At 39.4% G+C, this 19,959-nt stretch overlaps 1 protein-coding gene and 1 pseudogene across 2 annotated transcripts in view; one reads left to right on the plus strand and one right to left on the minus strand.

Annotated features, from left to right (window-relative positions):
* The window catches only part of Ctnna3 (catenin alpha 3), a 1,429,068-nt gene that overhangs the window by 1,391,174 nt on the left and 17,935 nt on the right, over window positions 1–19,959 (minus strand). Inside the window, exon 1 of one of the 2 annotated variants that reach the window (XM_040732539.1) lies at window positions 6,718–6,827. The exons of the other annotated variant lie outside the window; for it this stretch is intronic. The gene's annotated coding sequence lies outside the window, so the exon portion shown is untranslated. Of the gene's footprint in view, window positions 1–6,717; window positions 6,828–19,959 lie in introns of those variants that run through there. 2 annotated transcript variants of the gene reach the window in all.
* LOC121134385 lies at window positions 870–3,998 on the plus strand (annotated as a pseudogene).

Below are 19,959 nucleotides of genomic sequence, written 5' to 3' on the forward strand. Positions count from 1 at the left end.
TCATGGTGACCCGGGTCTCACAGCTCATAAAATGCCAGCTATGCCTCAGCCACCAAGACACAACTGAGGGGCAAGATCAGCAGTTCTCCTTCTTACACATAATTTAAAACATAGAAGGAAAGAGAATATGGTATCAGACTTTGTAAATACGATGTGAGGACAACTTTAAAATTCTACAAAAGACATAAAAGAACTATGGAAACCAAAAAAAAAGGAAAAAGAAAGATGAGCAGATCTCTATGAGTTTGAGGCCAACATGGTCTACAAAGACAGTTTAGGATAGCCAACACTACATAGAGAAACAATGTCTCAAAAAAAAAAACTCATAACTAAGAAAATTTTGAAGATGTAAAAAGGATAAGGACAAAAGCTAATCCACTTTTTAAAACAAGAATATGAGGGGCTGACGAAATGGCTCAGGGGTTAAGAGCACTTCCTTTCTTCCATAGGACCCAAGCTCAGACCAAGCACCCATGTGGGGCAATGTACCTTACACTCAGGAGGCAGAGGCAGGTGGAGCTCTGTGAGTTTGAGACCAGCCCGGTCTAGTTCCAGGACAGCCTCCAAAGCCACAGAAAAACCCTGTCTCGAAAAACAAAAACAAAAACAAAACTCTAATTTTTTTAAGATTTATTAAATTTATTCATTTTATTCTATGTAATTCCAGTCCCAGGAGATTTGACATTACCTTCTGGCCTCCACCAGGTACCCACACACAGGTGGCAAACATATATGACTACACATAAATAAATAAAAATAAACATTAAAAACCAAACATATTGTGAGAGGCTGAAGAAATGTCTCAGCAGCAATTAATAGATCTTCTACCTCTTTTTCATGGCACCTCCTAGGCAGTCGGCTGTGTCAAAATGAAGAATATCTCCTTCCCTGCCACTGGCTGTCAGAAATCCATAAAAGTGGACAATGAATGTAAGCTTCATATGCTCTATGAGAAACAAGTAGCACAGAAGTAGCTGTTGATGCTCCAGGTGAAGAGAAGGATGGTTATGTGGTTCAAATCAGTGGTGGAGATGACAAACAAGATTTTTCCATGAAGCAAGGCATTTTGCCCCATGGCAGAGTGTGCTTGCTGTTGCATAAGGAACATTCTTGTTCCAGACCAAGGAGAACTAGAGAGAGAAGGGGCAAGTCTGTTTGTGTATGCCAATCTGAGTATTCTCAACTCGATTATTGGGGAGGGGATACTCTTGGACTGACAGATACTACTGTGCCTCATCAGTTGGGACCTAAAAGAGTTAGCAGAATCAGAAGACGATGTCCCCAATAGGTTGTCAGAAAGTCCCTGACCAAAGCACCCAAGATTCAGCATCTTGTTACTCCACCTCTCCTGCAACACAAACACCAACTGACATACTACTCTGAAGAAACAACAGACTAAGAAAAACAAGGAGGAGGCTGCAGAATGTACTAAACTTTTGGCCAAGAGTATGAAGGACGCCAAAGAAAAACTCAAGGAACAGATTGCCAAGAGATGTAGGATGTCCTCAATGAGAGCTTCTTTTTTTTTTAAAGATTTATTTATTTCTTATGAATACAACATCCTGCCTCCATGTATGTCTGCACATACCAGCAGAGGGCGCCAGATCTCATTACAAATGGTTGTGAGCCAGCATGTGGTTGCTGGAAATTGAACTCAGGACCTCTGGAAGAGCAGTCAGTGCTCTTAACCTCTGAGCCATCTCTCCAGCCCCAAGAGCTTCTATTTCTAAGTCAAAAAGTCCCTAAAGAGTAACAAGCAAATAATCAAACCTCAAGAAAAAGAGAGAGAGAGATCTCACTACTCTTCCAGAGGATCAGAGTTTGGTTCCCAACATCCACATGATGCAGTTCATGACCATTAGTAACTCCAGCTCTGACAACTTCTGGTTTCATAGAAATACACATACACACATACATACACATGCGCGCATGCACACACACACACACACACACACACACACACACTAAAAAGACTCTTTTTTGAAAAGCATAGTATGAGCCGGGCGTTGGTGGCACACGCCTTTAATCCCAGCACTCAGGAGGCGAAGGCAGGTGGATCTCTGTGAGTTCGAGGTCAACCTGGTCTACAGAGTGAGTTCCAGGACAGCCAGGGCTACACAGAGAAACTCTGTCTTAAAAAAATAAAATAAAATACTATGAAATGAAATTGTTTTAAGAATAATGATTGGGCCAGGCACATGGTTGAAAAAAAAACTTTAGTAATACTAGCTCTCAGAAGTCCAAAGCAAGAGAATTGCTGCCAGCTACATAGTGAGATACACTCTCCAAAAATAGTAGCAAGAATAATAAATGGAGGGGAAACAGACATCAATATTAATAGAAGAAAGATAAAAACCTGAGATGTGCGCTCCAATATAAACTTCCGTTATGATAAGAATAGCATTTTGAAGGGCTGGAGAGATGGCTCAGCAGTTAAGAGCACTGGCCACCCTTGCAGAGGACCTGAGTTCAATTCCTAACACCCACATAGTAACTTTACAGCAGGCTGTAACTCCAGCTCCAAATTTGATGCCCTCTTCTGGCCTCCATGGGCACTACATGCATATGGTGTACATACATGCATACAGACAAATATTCCTACACATGAAATAAAAATCAATCTTAAAAAAAAAACTGTTAGCCACACGGTGGTGGCCCACACCTTTAATCCCAGCACTCGGGAGGCAGAGGCAGACAGATCTCTGTGAGTTCAAGGCCAGGCTGGACCGACAGCCTCCAAAACAATACAGAGAAACCCTGTCTCGTAAAAACCAAAAAAAAAAAAAAAAGTTAACCCTATAAATTTCAGTGGAGACAATTTACAAGCTTCAACCCTAAAACTAAAGTTTACCTGGCTGGGGGGTTGGGGGGAGTCTCAGAATAGATTTTACTTAATCTTCACACACACACAAACACACACACAGAAACACCATGAAGGCAGGATCTTTGTTTCAATCTATAGCATTTAAATTCCAAAGTGAATGTCAGAATAGGCCCCCTATCCCTCTAGTCATCCTGCCTCTGAGTCAATTTGTAGGCTTCTCAATGAGGCACATCAGGGACTCTTGGCATTCATCTATTATGTAATAACCGGATGCCTTACTCCCAATTCTCTGCCTTTACATATATAGGGGAGATCAGTGCTTGCTTTAACTTAAGCAATGCAATTCCAGATGAATTCTGCAAGGAGTTGCCATGAAACTGTAAATCAATAACAGCTTCATTCATCTGCAGAGCCCTTCTACAAAATGCTTCTAGTATGGCTGATTTACACTTTGGCACAAGCTCTTTATGTCCTTGCTGGGACCAGTAACAAAGTGAGAACTGCAGATCATACTTTGAATAGTATTGGATTAAAGGAGGGTTGAGACACCCACCCCTCAACATGGGAGAGTCTTTCTTTATATTAACCATTGCTCTATCTATATCAAATCAGTTTTCCCACTGGCAGGAGAAACTGTAAGTACCCAGGTACAATGGTTAAAGGCAGGACAGTGAGATGGCTCAGTGAGTAAAGGCACCTGCCCCCAAACCAGACAAGCTGAGGCACAGTCCCAGGATCCATGTCATCATGAAAGGAGAGAACTAACTCCCAGTAGTGACCCTCTGCCCACCATACATACATCACAGCACATGCACACAAAAAAAGTGGCACCTACACACCCAAAAAAAGTAACTTAAAAAAAAAAAAAGAAAGGAAAGGAAAGAAGATAGGAAAGGAAAACAGGCACCAAGGCAACAATTTTGCACATGGGAATTTTAAGTCACATCCCAGTCCCAAAAATTAGCTATTATATTGGTTACAGATCTCTGGCTGAGTTCCAGACAGCAGCACTATAGTGATAAGGCACTATAGTGATAAGTATGTGAAAATCAGGAGCGGTGGGTAATAGTTCTCACTTTCAAAAGTTCTGTAGTCCCAATTGTCTGTCATTTTCCATTAGATTAACGACTTGGACAAACTTGGGGTATCCACCCCACAACACACTGTCACTTAAAATCCAACATTCAAAAGAGAATGAGAAAAAACAAAAACAAAACATGCTTTTGAAGCTCTGGACTAACATTCCCATGAGCCTATGATTCACAAGTAAATACTATTTTTAAGTCTTCTTATGAGGCCGGGCAGTAGTGGCACATGCCTTTAGCCAGCCTGGTCTACAGAGTGAGTTCCAGGACACCCTTCAAAACTACAAAGAAATCCTCTCTCGAAAAACCAAAAAGAAAAAGTCTTCTATATGAGATGCATCGTATCTCTACAGGCAAGACTGGGCTGCCAGCTTCTCTCCCTAAAGATGAATCCTTTCCATTCCAAATCAAAGGGGAAACATGCAAACCAAAGTTCACAGAGGCTAGAGAACTCCTGCCTGCCCTTGGTTAAGGAGCCCCTCTACATACCACCAAAAGAAAGAGGCCATGGTTGAAAGCTTTAAAAAAAAAAAGGCAACAAATGTCCTTTAAGAATTCACGACTCTACACCTCATATCCCATCAAATATTCCTAGGGATATCTTCCCCCACACCTGAATTCTCTGTACAAGTCACCACCTCTGACACTTTTATTATCATCCTTAGCTTTTCCCTTCAATCTACAATCATGCTTCCTTAGTTCAACTATTTAAAAAATTGAAGCTCTTCTTTCGCAGCTCCCACCCAATTGATGCCTTATTCCATGCCTTTACTCCTTTTTCTTTCAATTCTGCAGCCTATAGATTTGCTCTAAATAATTATAACTTCCCCAGCTGTCCTATGACTGAGGCATTTACCGACTCTTCCTGGTTTTGCTATTTATCTCTCACGGCTGACTCATAAATTTCTATAAATCAGTGTTGTGCATACGTGGTTTTCCAGTGGGATTTACAAATGCTACTGTTCTACAGCCAATGTGACAGAAATAATCAACAAAATAATATTGGTTTCAGGAAGAGCTGAAGTTCTTTCAACTCAATGTGTAGCTTTGTTGATGTTTATAAATTGAAATTCTGTAAGTAGAAGGGTTTGCATCCTTACATATACTTAGTATGTTGTTATCTGTCTGCCTGATATTGTGTTTACACATCATAAACACTTAATAAATATTTTATTTGGCTGACAAGAAATTTTATAATGCTTTAAAAGAGAAACAGTAAAAACACATCTTAAAAATCATAAGCTTCGCCTTCAAGTATAACATCCTGCATTCCAACAAATCCACACTTAGGAATGAGGATTAAGGAAATTATCTTAAATATAAATACATAATAAAATGCACATAAAAGCATGGGAAAGTCTTTTTTCATATCACCTGAATGTTCAGTGATGGTTAGCAAAATTATATTCACTGAAAGGTTGTGACACAACACAACAGTAGATACATAAAACAAGGAATGTTTTATATGTAAACATGAAAGCTTAAGGTTAAGTGAAAAAGCAAGGTTATAAATATGATGCTCCATATTATAGCAATTAGTCTAAAGCCAAGGAAAAAAGGGCTAGAAGGAAATACATACCAATAAAATCACAAACAACAATTTTCCTGTTCTTTCAAAATCACACAATGAGCACTGATTACTTTATAATAGAAATAATTGTTACTCTAAAAAAATCTCAATCTTTTACTCAAATAATAAGGAACATCCAAACTATGTGTAAGATGTAACAAATATAAATGAGTATGACTGCACTGTCTGTATTTTAGGTTCCTTCCTACATCACTGTTGAGGTTTTTTTTATAATGAACACTGAAATTTTAATAGCATAGCCAAACATTCCATTCACATTTGACTGTTGACAGCGTCAAATCCTAAGTATTGTCTCTATGTTGATCCTCCAATCTAGCTGAATGAGCTAGACACAAACCCAGAACCAAGGCTCATTTGAATCTTTGCTTTTCCCATTTCTGTGTCTTAAACAAGTCACTGATCCCATGTATCATCAGACATGCTACAAGTCTTTCATAGTGGCATAGATCTGTGATTCAAAACCTCATCAGCCAGTGAAGCTCCTGGTCTGTCCTGGGTTCCCCCTTTCCTTTCGAATTCATTTCTTCCAGTCCTGTTCTCAATTTAGGTGACAGCAGCTACTTGTAGTTACTCACACCCATTCAACCAGCAACCTTCTCTCTGTACAGACACTACATCCCAAGTAAAATAAATCAGTCTACACTACAGTTGTCACATGGTTAGAAATGCCAAAGAGCTCTGAGATCATTCCTCAACCTCCCAATATTACTGCCAATTACATAAGCAATATCTGACCAATATTAAATGCAGAAACTGGTGCTCTTTGCTGCTATCTCATTCAAAACACCTTCCATGTACTGTGAATAAACTTTCGGTTGAAAGCAAAGCCCCTTCAAACACTTTCAACTTTGCTTCCTTTTCCCCAGCCCCAAGCCAAAGCACAAGCATCCAGGCCATATTTTATCTTTCCCTGAAGAGCATCCAATTGGCTTTTTATAGTCAGAGACTCTCTGAATGTTAAGCATGACCTTGGCTACTAGCTTTCCCTGGCATACATAGTCTGAAAGTTATTTTTAACTTTGAAATTAGCAAGAAAGCCTACATTTCTCATCGCAGCTAGTCAAAATATCCCCATTTCCTATAACAATGTGATCTTCCTCCATTCAGAAGAAACCCCGCATTATAATCCCGTGACGTATAAAGGAGACACAGAAATCCAGGGGAGAAACAAGAGTGCACTGAAGCCGGGCTCTTTGCTTCCTAAACTTGTCTCTTACCTTTTTGCTGCCTCCTATGAAGTAACTGTACTTTGAGTTCAGTTCTTGAAGGGAATTTTCCAAGCAGGGCTCTGAGGGTAGGGAAAGCCTCTTGATAGACACAGAGCTACAGAAGCCCAAACTGAGAGACAGTGACGGTGGGGCAATCACTTTAGCTGAGCTGCTACTCACCCAGGACAAGAAAGGAAGGGGAGGTTACAAGCCAGGGTGGGTGGTATCTAATCCTGGGCTAGTCAGTGACCTTGCTGACAACTTGTTACTGAAAATACTTTGTTGAAAAAGGCCAGACACATACTTTCCCTAGAGACCTACATACTTCTTAGGAAGCTCTAAATAAGTTAGATTTAACTTTCGGACCAAAATAAGGAACTGTTTAGAATTCAAATTAAAGGTTGGAATTACTGAAAGTGAGAAATTGTAAAGCAGGGCATAAAGAAAGTCCAGGAAATTCTTGTAACCATTATTACTTAAACTTCAGGGTCTCCAGAGCCATGGGTCACATCTGAGATAGTATTTTCCCGTTGAAATCTTACCATCTCACACACCCTTATACCGCCTACCATACTTTCTGCTTCTTGTATGTATGAACCACCACATAGCAGTAAGACACTAGACAGAAGGGGTATCAAAACCCCTTTAGAAGAACAGTTATTCTGTTTACGGCACCAGAAAACAGGTTTATCCCTGAACTTTTCATTTTTCCTACTTATGGAGATATTTTTATGTATTTCTTTCTATATATACCATGAATTCTTACATGAACATAAGAGTTTTATTCACCAGAACCGTATTTTAAGCTTCACTACAACAATACTGCACCTCGCTGCCTAATTCTTTATTATGTCATCAATTCCTTGAGTGTATGGCATATTTCTTTAGCTGTTCATGTTTTTTTGTTGTAATAACACACAAAGTTACTATAACATGGTGCTAATTACAACATGAATGACTTGTTGGAGCTTTGGCAGCCCCGTTCTTAAGGGACTGAATTCAAAATAGAAGAAAGGATTTATTTATTAGCTCTACAGACACTCTTGGAACAAATATCAGGGAGCCAAGAGGAAAGACAGGATCTGGGAATTGTCAGAAAGAATCAACTATGAAAGGGGGTTCATTTTATATGACTTCCAAGAAAGCGTGCAAAATAAGAGTATTTTCACTGTAGCTTCCTGTAAAATGAACATAATGGACATTTATCTAAAGAGTCTTAGTTACTAACATGATGCCCTTCCAGATTTGTTTTAAAGCCTCCTTTTTCCTGGAGAGGATCTCAGAATGGTTTCTTTTCACAGATAAACAAAGAGTGAGTTTTACATCTCACAATCCATCTTTTCTGGAATAAAGAGATCACTTGACACTTACAAAATAGCAGGTTTTGTTTTAAGAGCTTTAATAATGAATGTTTTCTAAGCCAGGACTACTAAACTGAGCCCAAGATAAGATACCCAGGTTCTATTGTAAACTTGGCCTGCCTAGCAGGAAAACCACTGTACCTTCCCTACCTTCTCTCTAGCCCCCACCCATCCTTCTGCAAATAGATATGAAAACTCCTATTCTCTACTTTTCCGTGGTTATGTGATTTAAACTGATAAAATCTGGAGTGTTTAAAATTATACTGAACTCCTCAAAAATATAATGTACATAGAACCTCATTACTGTGTTTGGTGTTATCAAAAACAAAAAACAAAAAGCAAAAAAAAAGACCAACAAGTATATACTCTTAGTATCTTAAGTGTATCTTTAAAGAGTTTTGTGAGTTGTTTGGGGGGGGAGTTGTTGACTTGCTTAGTTTGTTGTTTCTTTATCCAAAAGACCCAACCTTGATGTTAGGCTTCCATTGAAGTATTCAACACTCTCGCCACAAGGGGTCCTCTCTAGGAAGCATTAAGAGTGCCCCACGGGCCTCTACATTTATATCTGTTTGCCAACAGAACATACAGATCACCTAAAGTCAAATTTCCACAGCTGTCAGGCAGCAGAGAAAACCAGAGCGATCCGGCTGTCTCTGTATGATCGCTGAAGCATGCTGAACACTAGACAGTTTCTGTAAACTACACAGCCCTGTGTTTTTTGCACCCTGGCACCCTTCCAAACGGCCGCAGTAATTCCTGTCTGTCACCTCACCTAGTCTTGTTCAGTATTTATGTTCCTTCCCTTTTTGCTTGTTTCCTTTCTTTATACTTTTGAAACTTGAAGATTTTGGCTCACATTCCACTTACAAATGGGCAAAGCTTAGGAGCAGAAGAGAGAATAAAAAAGAGAAGATAAATCAGGGCCATTAGCAGCAATCCTCCTGAGGCAATCAAGAGTATGGCTTTGATTTTGACTATCGGGACTGGTCTCCCACCAAAAAAGTCACTGGACTGAGTATTCCAAGAAGCCCTTATTGTGGAGATTCTGAGCCAGCTAGAAGATTAGAGACAAGGAAGGACGTTCCAAAAAGAAGACAATTGTGTTCCAATCCGAAGTCCCTCTTGGAAAATAAGCCTTCCAACACACAATCGGTTCTGTGCTCAGAATGAAATAATGTTTGTGTCATTCAACCCCTTAAGAATGAAAATAGCTCTTGCATAAATCATGAGTCTATTTATTTTGTATGGGATACCTCCAAATGTTGGCAGTTTGGTTAGGGCTTTTTAAAAGTTCATTATTTTGGACCAGCAAGATATCTCAGTGGATAAAAGCATTTGCTGTGCAAGCCTGAACACATTTGTTAAATCCCAGGGACCCTTGATGGAAGGACAAGTGGTGAAAGGAGAAAACGGACTCCCAAAGATTGTCTCTGGTCTCCACACATGCTCCTCATACACAATAATTATACAAATCTAACATACCTTTTCTTGTTTCAAAGATGTAGTACAGCAGAAAGATGTTTCTCACCCATTCTAGCATATACTGCAATCTACTCTCCTGCGTGGTTTGGGGAAAACAAAAGCCATTCATGAAGATGCCCCCAACTTGCTACCATTAAATCTGCAAAACCATAAGCCATAAACCCCATCCCCCACCTCTTCCCTCCTAACTCAGTGTTTCTGCTGAAGCCAAACTCACCTCCCTGGATCCCACCTCCTTACTGCCCCACCTCCTCACTGAATCTGCCTGCCATCTTCACTTCATCTACGGTGTTATCACCAGTTCTATGTGATCAGAACATAAGCAACACGAGTTTGCCTAAAGAAACTATCAAACAGAACCTGAGGGTACAACTCAGTGAGAGAGTGCATGCTTAGTATGCATCCTGGGTTCAATCATTGGTACCAAAATTAAAAATAAAGAAGTTCAGTAAACAAACAATAACATACCTACACCCTATCTTTCTCTCCAGTTACAGCTACAATCCACTATTGCTGTATTTTCATCTCCCGTGTAGCCAACTACACATCCAATGTGATTTTTTTACTTATTCAACCTAGAAGGGTCAATGCCCTTGGTAAGTTTAACAATGATCTCCATATGGTCAAATTTATACAATCATCTTATTACATTTTTAAAGTGTGTGTGTGTGTTTGTGCACACACATGCACATGCACAACAGCATGCATGTGGAAGCCAGAAGACAGCTCCAAAGAGTCAATTCTCAGCCGGGCAGTGGTGGCGCACGCCTTTAATCCCAGCACTCGGGAGGCAGAGGCAGGTGGATCTCTGTGAGTTCGAGGCCGGGCTGGACCGACAGCCTCCAAAACAATACAGAGAAACCCTGTCTCATAAAAAAAAAAAAAGAGTCAATTCTCTCCTTCAACCATGTGGGTCTCAGGAATGAAACTCAAGTCAAGTTTGGTGGTAGATACCTTTACCCAAAGAGCTATCTCACCATCTCCCCCAAAAAGTCATCTGAAGGAATATCACTCAGAGCCATAATCAGCATACTAGGATGTGGAGTAAGAATTTTCCTGTTCCCCAGAATTGATAACTAAGGCTCAAAATGAAAGAAAAAAAGTTAAGTCATCTACATAAACATGCTGCAGAATTTCCAAGATTTGAAGACTAACATTCAGTTATCTTCTCCACTTGGATAGCTAATATACATTTCAGATTGAATATGTCTCCCCACACAGGCACAAAAAGAGCTTTTTATTTTGCATATCAAATTTATTTCCTTCTGCCATGCAAATCCTAGTGTAGTAATAGGCACTCTGACCCAACTGCTTAAACAAAAACTTAGGAGTCATCCTTCATTTATTCTTTTATTGCATCAAGAATTCCCATCCGTGTGATGGCATCCATAAAGCCCAGCATTTGAGAGGGTAAAGCATGAGAAATACAAATCTAAGGCCAACCTGAACTACCTAAGAAGACTCCATCTCAAAAGATAAAAGAAAACTGGGGAATATAACTCAGCTGGTAGAGTGATTACCTAGCATTACCATGTACAAGGCCCTGGGTTGGATCTCCAAGACCAGATAAACTAGACATGGTAGCACACGTGAGTTTAAAGCTAACAAGGACTACAGGAGACTCTGTCTTGAAATAAAATGTCTTCAAATCCACGCTCTATCTCTATCTTTACAGCTACTACTCTGGTATAAACTATTCCTGTATCTTTCTTATTTTTTGTATTGTTCCAGTTAATTTCTTCCAATATAATTTTATATAAACCTAAATATGTCATGTAGAAGCTAATCAGGTTATATGTAGTTGCAAAATCTTTACACTTCACTTTAACTATTTCAGTACAAACTACTTCTCAGACGAATTAAAGTGACTCTTTTACTCAGTTTTCTTAAGGTTTTGTAAGAAATTCTGGTGGACCATCTTGCTATTAGTCAATAACCTCAACAAGTATAGCAATTATAACCAGTCATATCTGCTTCAGTTCACTGATTTTATTTTTCATTTTGAAAATGAAAATTCCCAGAACACACCTTCCAAGTGGTATTTTTATTTGTCAGCCACCCCAACATTCCTATATTATATTAATTATATTGATAATCCAGAGCATTTTGCATTGGTTCTAAAAAGAACCTGCTCGTGCAACTTTGAAGCTCATAACCATTTTCAGAGACATGGAGCACTCAGGGTAAAATTTACTAATATTGTCATTGAAACTTATTTCATTTCTTTTAATTTTTACTTTTATGAATATAGATGTTTTGTCCGCATGCATGCCTGTGCACCATGTGAGTGCCTGGTGCCCACAGAGGTCAACAGGGGCCATCAGATCCCCTAGAACTGGAGTTATAGACAGTTATGTGTGCTAGGAACTGAATGTGAGTCCGCTGGAAGAACAGCCAGTACTCTTTTTTTTAACACTTTTTTTTATTAATTTTACATTCCAACCCCAGTTCCCCTCCCTCCTCACCTCTTGCTCCCCCTCCTACCTCCACCCTCCCAACTGCTCCACAGAGAGGGTAAGGCCTCCCCTAGGAAGTCTAAGTCTGCCCCATCATCTCATTGAGACACGACCAAGGCACCTCTCCACCCCTACACCCCTGTGCCTAGGTTAGACAAGGTATCTCTCCATACAGAATGGGCTCCACTAAGTCAGTTTGTGCATTAGTGTTAGATCTTGGACCCACTGCTAGTGGCCTCATATATTGTCCCAGTCACACCATTGTCACCTATATTAAGGGAGTCTAGTTTGGTCTTATGCAGGTTCCCCATTTGTCAGACCTGAGTCAGTGATCTTTCACTAGCTCAGGTCAGCTGATTCTGTGGGTTTCTCCATGATGGTCTTGACTCCTTTGTTTATATTATCATTCCTCCCTCACTTCGATTGTACTCTGGGAGCTTGGCCCATTGATTAGTTGTAGATTTCTGTATCTGCTTCCATCTGTTTCTGAAAGACGGTTCAAGATTCTCTGGGGTTATAGATTGTAGACTGGGTATCTTTTGCTTTATGTCTGGTATCCATTTATGAGTTAGTACATACTATATTTGTTTTTCTGGTTTGGGGCTACCCCACTTAGGATGGGTTTTTTTTCTAGTTCTGTCCATTTGCCTGAGAATTTCAGATGTCATTGTTTCTTACCAATGAGTAATACTCCATTGTGTAAATATACATTTTCTGTATCCATTCTTCAGTTGAGGGGCATTTAAGCTGTTTTCAAGATCTGGCTATTACAAATAATGTTGCTATAAACATAGTTGAGCAACTGTCTTTGTGGTGTGAACATGCCTCCTTTGGGTATGACCAACAGTGGTATTGCAAGGTCTTGAGGTAAGTTGATCCTTAATTTTCTGAGAAATCACCATACAAATGTCCACAGTGGCTGTCTAAGCTTACACTCCCACCAGCAATGGAGGAGTGTTCCCCTTTCTCCAACCCTCGCCAGTATAAGTTGTCATTTGTGTTTTTTATCGTAGCCATTCTGATTGGTGTAAGATGGAATCTCAGAGTGGTTTTGATTCCCATTTCCCTTAAGGATGTTGAGCATTTCCTTAAGTGTCTTTCTGCCATTTGAGACCATTCTGTTGAGAATTCACCATTTAGATCTGTACCCCATTTTTTAATTGGATTATTTGGTAGTTGGATGTCTAGTTTCTTGACTTCTTTGTATATTTTGGAGATCAGCCCTCTGTCAGATGTGGGGTTTGTGAAGATCTTTTCCCATTCTGTAGGGAGCCATTTTGTCTTGTTGACTGTGTTCTTTACTTTACAAAAGCTTCTCAGTTTCTGGAGGTCCCATTTATTAATTGTTGCTCTCAGAGTCTGTGCTACTGGTGTTCTATTTAGGAAGCAGTCTCCTGTGCCTATGCATTCAAATGTATTTCCCACTGTCTCTTCTGTGAGGTTCAGTGTGAATGGATTTATATTGAGGTCTTTGATACATTTGGATTTGACTTTTGTGCATGGCACTAGATATGAATCTATTTGCATTCTTCTACATGTTGACAGCCAGTTATACCAGCACCATTTGTTGAATATATTTTCTTTTTCCATTTTATATTTTTCAGCCAGTGCTCTTAGCCACTGAGATATATTTTCAGCCACATTATTTCAAATTATTTCAACAGGGAAGTATAACACTTCTTTTTTTTTTAAAGATTTATTTATTTTGTCTATGTAAGTGGTTAATCTGCATGTACGCCTTTATGCCAGAAGAGGGCATCAGATCCCACTACAGATGGTTATGAGACACCATGTGGTCACTGGGAATTGAACTCAGCATCTCTAGAAGAGCAGAGTGCTCTTCACTGCTGAGCCATCTCTCCAGTCCATAACACAACTTCTAAAGGACTTGAATACTTAGCTTTTATTACAGCATGAAGTTGTTTTGTAATCCTAATTTCAAGTTTTACCTCTCCTGAGAAAACAAAGATAGTTTTCTAGTTGTGTAAATGTCAAGTAAATCTTCCCTAAACTGATGAACAAAATGTCTATAAATAATTCTCAAAGAAATACCTTGACATATTTTTTAAGATTGCATTTCTTAAAGAAATTGCTTGTTTTCTCTGTATGAATTTGCATGTTCCTCAACCCATGAGAACTTCCACCCATTTTATAAAATATTTTTCAGAGGCTCCTCTTAGCATGCTGAAATGTTATCCATAATTACTAACAGCAACCTGAATATCTATACTGAGTCATTAAAATCAATCCAAGGCCTGGCAAGAAGACTCAGGAGGTAAACACTTGCTTCACAAAACAACCTAAGCTCAATCCTAGAAACCTAGTACAAGTATAAAAAGAGAACTGAATCCACAAGTGACCTAACCACACACACACACACACACACACACACACCATACATACACACAATAACAATATATTTAAAATAAATAAATAAAACATATCCTATATTGTGGTGGTATCTTGCTTGTACAAATAAAACCTGTCTGAAGGTCAGAGAATGGAGCTTGCCACTAGCTAACCATGGAAATCTGTACAGACAGACAGGAAGTGAGCTAGCTAGGTGGAAACAGGATACAAGCAGGGAGAAACAGGAACTCACACTCTTGTCTGCTGAGATGCAAAAGAGGTAAAGTGTGGCTGTGGCTTGCTCCTACTCTCTGGTCTCTCAACATTTTCCTCTATATCTGACTCCAGGTTTTATTACTTAGAACAATTAAGAACTCTATTTACACTATGTCTTTTATGTATAATAATATCTACATACAAAAAGTTAGCCACAGATATGAATTGATTGATAAGGATATGTTGTGCAATCAATTAAAATATTGTAAGCAGCATTACAGAAATGATATAATATTTCTGAAATGGTGTACAATTTTTGATACACTAAAGGATAAAAACCAAAAGCAATCTTCTTATAATATATTTAAGCAGCTGCAGCTTTAGAAAAGTGAGCAAAACTAATATTTTGTGATTATTAATAAAATCAGATTTAATTTCTAGATTTACAAAAATCATAAATGAGGCATACAGAAATATCCACCAAGCTCTTTGAAGGCTACATAGGATGTGAAAAATCCTCCATCTTTGCTTGAGGAGAATTTCCCACTTGTCAAACATTCTAAGCTTCATTGGCCTGTAAGATTCTTTGATTGTTCCAACTAAGGTCAGGTTTCTGTACCTTCTCCTAATTCCAACTGGGTAAGTTTCCCATAAATTTCAGTTTCAGCAAATGGCCTTAAAATAAAGCCAGTTTACCAGAAACATTCCATTCCTCTCCACACAACTAATCATCCCAAATATCTGATCAGGCTTCTTACCCTCCCCCACCCCCAGGTACGTGGCATCATCTAAAACTGTCTTCAACAAGAATCACCTTACATAACTTTAGCAGAATCCCTGCTAAGCCTAATGCTTTCTGTTCTAATCTGCATTCTGTTGTTGTGATAAAACACTGACCAAAACCAACTTGGGAAGAAAATGATTTATTTCATCTCACATCACTGAGGAAGCCAGGGCAAGAACCTGGTAGGATCTGAAGCACTTCTCCACTCTGCCCTCTGCAACACACAGCTTGTCTTCCAGGATCCAGCTGCACCGCTGATGTTTTTCTCGGTGGTAATTTCATGGTACCAGTTCCAAAATGCTGGGGTCTTCTGTCACAATGGGGGCTTCATTTCCACCAACAGCATCTCCTGGACTACCCTCAGGGACCCCAACTCTACCTCACGATACCAAGCCTCAATTGATCTCCATGACCCTCTTACACCTTCAAACCAGCACCATCTGGGTGACTCAGACTACCAAGTTCAACTTCCATCACAAGGTACAACGCTGGCCATGTCTGGAACACACCTTCTGTGTACTGACTCCCAAGAAACGCTTTCCAGAAGATTTCACCTCAATGATAGTGGTCTCTTCTTAATCACTGATAGTTTTTCAGCTCCATCTGACTAACATTGAATGTCATAGCAAAGCAAAGTTTTCACTTTAAGGATTCTGGTGTCTTGTTAATCACAACTGATTCTTCAGCTCCAGCTAACCAGAACCACGGAATTTAAACTCAAAATAACAAATTAACAGAGTCTTTAAATTTCCCTCTGAAGCTTCACAAGCCAAGCCTCCATCGTCTTCATTGCCCTCAACATTCCTATCTTCCAAGTCCCTACAAGCTCCTACAGAACAGCCCTCTGAGCTCTCAACACTCAGTAATTTATCTAGCCCAAAGTTCCAAAGTCCTTCCACAATCCTTCTGAAACAGCATGGTTATGTCTTCCACAGAAACCCCACTATTCTGGTGCCAACGTGTCTTCTTAAGGGTTAGAATTGCTGTGATGAAACATCATGACTAATAGCAATTTGGGAAGGAAAGGGTTTACTTAGTTTACACTTCCACATCACTGTTCCTCATCAAAGAAAATCAGGGCAGGAACCTGAAGGCAGGAAACTTAAGACACGAGCTGACATAGAAGTAATAGAGGGAAGCTGCTTACTGGCTTGCTCTCCATGGCTTGCTCAGCCTGCCTTCTTATAGCAAACTCAGGACCACCAACCCAGGGATGGCCCCACCCACAATGAGCTGAGCCCTCTCCCATCAATCACTAATTAAGAAAATGTCCTACAAAAAAAGAAAAAAGGAAATGCTCTACAGGTTTGTTTACAGCCCCATCTCAAGAAGCATTTTCTTGAGACTCTCTTCCCTCAGATGACTTTAGCTTATGTCAAGATGACATACAACTATCCAGCACACTACTTACTGGTAGACTTCCCTTTCTTATACAACTCAGGTCCACCTACCCAGGACAGCACCACCTACAGTGGCCTGGGCCTGCCCACATCAATGAGCAATTAAGAAAATGTTTCACAGATTTGCTCACAGGCCAATCTGATGGAAACAATTCCTCTGTTGAGACTCTCTCTTCCAAGGTATGTCTAGGTTTGTGTCAAGTTGTCAAAAACTATTATTCTTTCCTTCTGTCATTTTTTCATCCACTGCCCCCCACCTTGTTCTGGGGCTATAAATTTACACTTGCCCTTGAGATATTAGAAATTTAGCTACATTTCTCTTCCCACAAAATACCCTATTACAGTAGTCCCTTAAACCTATTGCAATGCTCCAAAATAAAGCCTTCTTTAGTATGCCTTAAGAAATATTACTGAGCGGGTCATAACTAAAGTACACTCCTTTAGTCCCACCCATGGAGGGCAGAGGAAGGTAGGTTTCTGTGAGTTTGATGCCAACCTGATCTCCTGATCTACATAAGTAATCCAGTACAACTACATAGAGAAATTCTGTCTCAAAAGGAAAAGGAAAAGGAAAAAAAGATCATTATTTTTCTCCCAAGACATAGACAGTCAATAATGCCAAGTATACCCTAATGAATACTGAGACAAACAAAACTGCTCCAAGGTGCAAAGAGAGAAAGAGACCTGAGAACCACTTCTATGTGACACATTACGTGTTTATTAAGAGTCCCAAGGCTAAAATGAAAAAGAAAAAGAAGACAGGGAAAGAGAGGAATGAAGGGGAATGAAGAAGAGAAGATGAACAAGGAGGTAAAAGGAAGAGAGAAGGACAAAAATCTGTAAAAAGCCCCATGGACTGGCATAGCACAACCTAGAATGGATTACTGAGGTTCCAGACATGGTGTTAAAAGAATAATTCCAATTCCTTTAAGAAAAAATTGAAGGTTAGCCAGTAGTGGTAATGCATGCCTTTAATCCCAGCACTTGATAGGCAAATTCCAGCAGACCACTGTGAATTTGAGGCCACCCCGGTCTACAGAGTGAGTTCCAGGACAGCTAGGGCTATACAGTGAGACCCTGTCTCAAAAAGAAAGAAAAAAACAATAAAAAAAGAATGCAGGTACCAAGTTTTCAGACAAAAACAGGAGTGGAATATCCTCTTTTTCAGTCTTCTCTTAGTTTGGGTGTCTAGACACCAGCCAAGAGAGATAAGCAGATACTCCACAGAGAAGCAAAATAACATGGCTTTTGTTTGTTTTTCAATTTCATCACCATAATTATTAATGAAGTGAAGAGTTTAAAACTGTAAAGAGGAGCCGGGCATTGGTGGCGCACGCCTTTAATCCCAGCACTCGGGAGGCAGAGGCAGGCGGATCTCTGTGAGTTCGAGACCAGCCTGGACTACCAAGTGAGTTCCAGGACAGTCCCCAAAGCCACAGAGAAACCCTGTCTCGAAAACCCAAAAAAAAAAACTGTAAAGAGGGGCTGGAGAGATGGCTCAGAGGTTAAGAGCACTGGCTTCTCTTCCAGAGGTCCTGAGTTCAATTCCCAGCAACCATGTGATGGCTCACAACCATCTGTAATTAGATCTGGTACCCTCTTCTGGCCTGCAGGGATGCATGCAGACAGAATACTGTATACATATAAATAAATAAATAAAATTGTAAAGAAAAAATAGGAATTGGATGACAAAATCTTAACAGCAAAGTGGCTAAACAAACTGAAACTGTTAATGTACGAACACTAAAATACCAACGCATATATGTTCCATGTAAAATACAGTAGAGAACCAGGAGGTACAACACCGTGACTGGTGCTTAACAGAAGAAATGTTTAATTCTGTTCTTCCCAGAAGTACATACACCATTCATTCCCATAGCATTTCCTAAACAGACAGCAAGTTATTTTCCTCAGCTGTTCAGACCTGGCTCCAACATGAATTGTAAACTCAGTAAATCTGAATATTCATTCACAAAGAAATTGGGTACTTCTATTTCAGTGACAAAAAGGAATTTTTAAAGTTAATAGTCTGCTCTAGAAGTCCAAGTTTAAAAATCAGGGATAAAGATCATCTGTGTAACAGTCTCCAAATATAAAACAGTAAAAAATAAGACTTAAAATTGCTGCTACTGCGTCTGGTTTTACATTTAGTTCATCCAATTGATTTTTAGTACAGAACTAGTAATAACGTCTTCTTCATCTATAGTTATCAACATATTTTTCTTCTTTTCAATATAAAATAGTACTTCAAGATGATATTTATTCATAATGTCATCAGTTCAAGCTGTCATATAAACATAAATGCCTTCCTTAAAGAAAAATATTCTTTCTAAAGATTATGTATACAGTGTTCTGTCTGCATGTATGCCTGCACACCAGAAGAGGCCATCAGATCTCATTACAGATGGTTGTGAGCCACCATGTGGTTACTAGGAATTGAACTCAGGACCTCTGGAATATTCTTAACCTCTGAGCCATCTCTCCAGCACCATATTTTACAGTGTTATATATTCATTGTTAAGTTTGATCTGGAGCAAAAGAAGAAAGGTAACACAAGCTTAAGTGTGCCATACAAAATGAGCAGTACAGAAAGGACACTGGAAACCTGCAGAGACAAGAAACTGCAAATGGTAATGTGATTTTCATTTTCTATCACTTTGGAAACTTGAAGCCATAAAAAATAAAAGGTACGAGGCTCAACTTTCCCCCACTAAGGGAATATTCTTATATAATCCCTCACATGGTTAGAGGTTTAACTTAACACTTAAAAATATAAATAAAAAGACAATTTGACCCCAGAGTACTTTTAAATGGAGTGTTAGAATATGTATCATACCACTTTGTACATCAAAATTCCTGTAATACAAGTGCTCTGGGACAAGAATGTGATGTACAAGCTCTTCCTTTCTCAATGGTGGATTAAATACTTTCCTGGGAGAGTTCTGCATACATTTAATGCAAAGTAATTTTGCTTCTAGCTACTCAAAATAAAATGATATGCAACTGATAAATGAATATAACATGTTCTCAACAGCAACAGGTGGAAAGAAATTCCAGGAATACTTTGTGTGTTGGGGGGCAGGGTGGTTTTTTTTGTTGTTTTTGTTTTTGTTTTGTTTTGTTTTTTGTTTTTGTTTTTTTGGTTTTTGAGACAGGGTTTCTCTACATGGTCCTGGTTGTCCTGGAACTTGCTATGCTGGCCT

Source organism: Mesocricetus auratus, unplaced genomic scaffold, assembly GCF_017639785.1.
Source record: "Mesocricetus auratus isolate SY011 unplaced genomic scaffold, BCM_Maur_2.0 Super-Scaffold_100027, whole genome shotgun sequence".
NCBI classification, from domain to species: Eukaryota; Metazoa; Chordata; class Mammalia; order Rodentia; family Cricetidae; genus Mesocricetus; species Mesocricetus auratus.